The 4,171-nt window shown below is 34.9% G+C and overlaps 1 non-coding gene across 1 annotated transcript; it reads left to right on the top strand.

The window, feature by feature from the left end:
• The first annotated feature begins 830 nt into the window (after positions 1–830).
• On the top strand, positions 831–937 carry LOC138830098 (U6 spliceosomal RNA). The gene has a single exon (XR_011372870.1). It is a non-coding gene; the product is annotated as a U6 spliceosomal RNA (small nuclear RNA).
• The last annotated feature ends 3,234 nt before the right edge of the window (positions 938–4,171 follow it).

Here is a 4,171-nt window from a genome sequence, read left to right as displayed (position 1 = left end):
GGAAGAATATAACATGAAGTGACAACTACAGAAATTCCACAGAGACCTGACATCTTTCACATTTCTGTCTTCCTTCTCTTCTCATACTTCAGAAAGTATTGACTAACACTATAAATATACTGCAATTATAAGTTAAGGATCAGTGTTTTCTTTCCAACCTGAAGCCTTCTTTTCCAGATTCTTGACATAAACTTTTTGGAAGATTTTTTGGATTGTGATGGGATTCCACCCAAAACAAAGCCATGTATATCAAGAAAGTCAATGTTTTCAACTCAGAGTACTAAACAAAAGAGGGAGAAAATTAAGGTTAGCTATATATGTTAAGCACAAATATAGGCAATATCAAGATATCTTGAAATTGTATACTTTTACTGGATAAAGTGGCTCAAACCTGTAATATTATCTACTTAGAAAACAGAGATTAGAGAATTGCAGTTCCAGGCAAGCCCAGACCAAAAAAAAAAGGAAGTTTCAGAAACTCTAACCATTTGATGGGTGCTATATGTTTTGCTTGTGTTAGGAGGACCACAGTCCAAGCAGACCCAGGCATAGTGATACTTACCTCAAAAGAAGCAATGAAGTTACAATCTGCAGGTATGGCAGTAGTAGAGATACCAAAGTTGTAAAGTTCCTTTCATTGTTGCAATGGGTCTACTTGTATCCCTATTTAAACATTTTCCCCTTCCCCTCCACAAATTATGCCAACATCAAAAATGTGTGCTTATGTAAGAAATGCATGATTCTAAAATTTCATGACAATTCTTTTGAACTTACTTTTTTGTGGAATTGACTAAGAAAATAAATTACACCTTCTATATAAAAAATGTTCTGTGCTTAATCCGGCAGCCTATACACTAACATCAGAATGATACAGAGAAGATTAGCATGGCCCCTGCTCAAGGATGACTTGAAAATTAGTGAAGCAATCCATGTTTTTACAACAACAAATGCTGGAGGGGATGGGGCCACCAGGGAACCCTACTGCATTCTTGGTGGGAGTGTAAAAGTCTTCAACCACTTTGGAAAGCAGTATGGAGTTTCCTCAAACGACTCCACATAAAGCTCCCCTATGACCCAGCAATCCCACTTTTGTTCATTTACCCAAAGGATCACAAACAAGTCCATACTAAAACTACCAGCACAACTATGTTTATTGCAGCATTATTTACCATAGCTAAGATATGGAACCAACCCAGATGCCCCTCAGTAGATGAATGGATCAAGAAAACCTGGTAAATATATACAATTGCATGCTCTGCCTCCATCAGAAAGAATGACATTGCCCAATTTGTTAGGAAATGGAAAGATTTGGAAAAAAATTTTTAAGTGAAGTAAGCCAACTCCAAAGAAATATAGGTCCCATGGTTTCTCTTATTTTCAATAGCTAATATATGTCCGGGATTATCAGAAAATGTCTTAAGCTATGTGCATTTGACCAGATAAGATGATGTTAAGCTAAACGAACACCAAGATAGGTACACAAGTGATTCTATCTTGCTATTATTTCTAACATACTTATACTGTACGATGTGATTTTTTTTGTTCCTTTATATGTTCCTCAACCACGCTATAACCCCTTTTTTCACTGGATTTGAAGTTGGTGCGCCTACATCTTGTATATACGTTTCTCTAATTTGGGGAGAAGAAGAAAACAACAAAATGCTTAAATAGGGATATGACTTGACCCATTGTAACAATGAGATGCACAAGACGTATGATGAAAAATGAATTTTACAATTTAGGTAGGGGAAGGAGAGAGGAGGAGTGGAGTGTACTTGTGGAGGTGGGAGAGAAGGGATGGTGGGGAAAAATAAAGGAGGAGGTAACAATGCTTGTTAGGAAATGTACTCATTACCTTGCTCATGTGCAGTATTTTTAAAATAAAAAATGTATAAAAATGTTCTGAGATTGAAGAGTTTATTTCCCTTATTTTATCCATATAATCTTGTTAACAAATAAATTAATGCAAAACACTGACACGAGGGTATTTTGAATAAATGTGTGTGTGTGTGTGCACACGGGTACACAAGTGTGTTGGAGTGCTCAGAATTTGAACTCAGGGCTTTAAGGTCTTGCTAGGCCTTTCCTCTCTAGATTGGTGAGCGACATCTGCACTCCTGGCTCTTTGCTAGTTCATTAAATTTTTTTGAAAAATAATCTCAAAAATAATTTTGCCCTGATTGGCTTCCAACTGTTATCCACAGATCTCAGCCTCCTGAGTAGATATCTCAAGTAAACAAGATTACGGGTGTGACCAAGCAGCACAAGGTTTTCAGAATAATTTTAAAAGTAGAAGAAAATTTACTTCATGGGGGCCTGTTTTTATCATCTCCTACTTTTAAAGCACTTTGCTTTAAAAGTAAAGGTGAATTTATTAAATTAAATGTGAATTTATTTCTCTTTTGGATTCTTAAAAGACAGAAAGTGATGATATTTAAAAGTTTTGGTACTTTTTAAAAAGAAAAATGGAACTGTAGTACAGAAGAAATTTGGCTGTCTTTGAAACTCAATGTATAAGCTCAATTCTGTGCATGATAACGCAATGTTACCAACACAGTCTGTGTTGAAGACAAATTGTGACAGAAAACAATCATCATCGGCAATAATTGCTATGCTATTACTTCTTGAGCAATATTAATATTGAATTTAGAGTGTAAGAGAATGGTGAGATTTTACCTACCTTTTCTGAATTGCTGAAAGACTTTTGGAAACTTTGACTCATTTTTTTCCTCACTGTGTGTATTTGGGCCATGCATTTAGTGCCTTTAATTACAATTTTTCCCAACACTTAAATGGTAATAATATTAGTATTATAGCAAATGTTATCTTAAGAATTAAGAGAATTAAAACTTGTGAAAAACTTAACATAAACTTCTATGAATGAGCTTTTGAGTTTAGCCAACAGTTTTTTAAATACTAAATAAAATGTATTACAGAAACCATTACATGAAGTGAGCAACCAGAAGTAATGTTATCTATTGACCATGCTCTGCTTCCAAGGAAGCCAGGAGGATAACTCTCATGCTGTAAATCAAACTGGTTATCTTATGTCTTGATAGTGTAAAAATATCAGGGACATTTATAAAGAAGGAATGTTGTAGACAGATGTGAAGTCCATATGAAAATGTACAAAACTGATAAAACGTAAGAGTATCTGAGCAGTGTATTTTGTTTTATATAATTTAAGGTACATCACAAAGATAGGGAAAACCTAGAAGAATGAATTCTCTTTTTGAAATTCTATCATAGATCCTTAGCAGGATGAACTCTTTCCTCATTCTTGTAGAGGCATCATCAGATGAGAGGAACTCTTTTTTTTTGTTTGTTTGTTTCCTTCCATTTATTCTTCGGTTTGAAATCTGAACTACATGAGACTGAAAGAAACCAAAATTAGACATGCAGGATTTGGAAAGAGCAATCAACATAAAATAAATAAAGTATATAAAGCTTTGTAAAAGGTCTAACCAAATTAAGTAGTATAGTCTCAAGCATAAACAGAAATTGATTTAAGCAATATCATTTTATTGAAAAGTGAAAAATGTTAGGAGTTGCTTAATTTTTCCTTTCTACTATATTGAATTAAGTATTCATTTTGTATAGAGATATTAAAGATGAGATTAACAAGAAACTTGATTTAATATGGATGAAAGTTCTGAATAGACCTGCTTTCCAAAAAGCCCTGAAAATCACCAGTGGGTTTACAAATTTGTGTTTAATACCACTTCTATGCTGGCTTAATGCTTTCTGAACAGAAGTCATTAGAGAAATGCAACTCAAAATTACTATGATACTACTTCATAACTATTATAACTCTTATCAACGAAATCAAAGGAGTCAGGTGTGGTGGTAAAGGCTTGTAATTCCAAGCATTTAGGGGGTTGGAGTAAGAGGATTTGATTCTAAGGCCAGTCTGGGGTACTGCACATAGGAAAAACCTGCCCTTGGAAATACTCAGAAGGTAATAATGTTGTGAGAGTGTGGAGGAAAGGAAATTTTGTACTCTCTTGGTCAAAATACAGGTTAATATTCTCATTGTAGAAAGTAGTATGCAGTTTTCTTTCTTTCTTTCTTTCTTTCTTTTTGGGGGGTGGTCCGGTTGTGGAGCCTGAACTCTGGGACTGGGCGCTGTCCCTCAGTTCTTCAGCTCAAGGCTAGCACACTACCACTTGAG

The sequence above is a fragment of the Dipodomys merriami genome, unplaced genomic scaffold (assembly GCF_024711535.1).
Source record: "Dipodomys merriami isolate MVZ:Mamm:240054 unplaced genomic scaffold, mDipMer1.0.p SCAF_1830, whole genome shotgun sequence".
In the NCBI taxonomy this organism is placed as follows: domain Eukaryota; kingdom Metazoa; phylum Chordata; class Mammalia; order Rodentia; family Heteromyidae; genus Dipodomys; species Dipodomys merriami.
The sequence above is the reverse complement of the archived record's forward strand: the minus strand, read 5'-3'. Positions and strand labels throughout refer to the sequence as shown.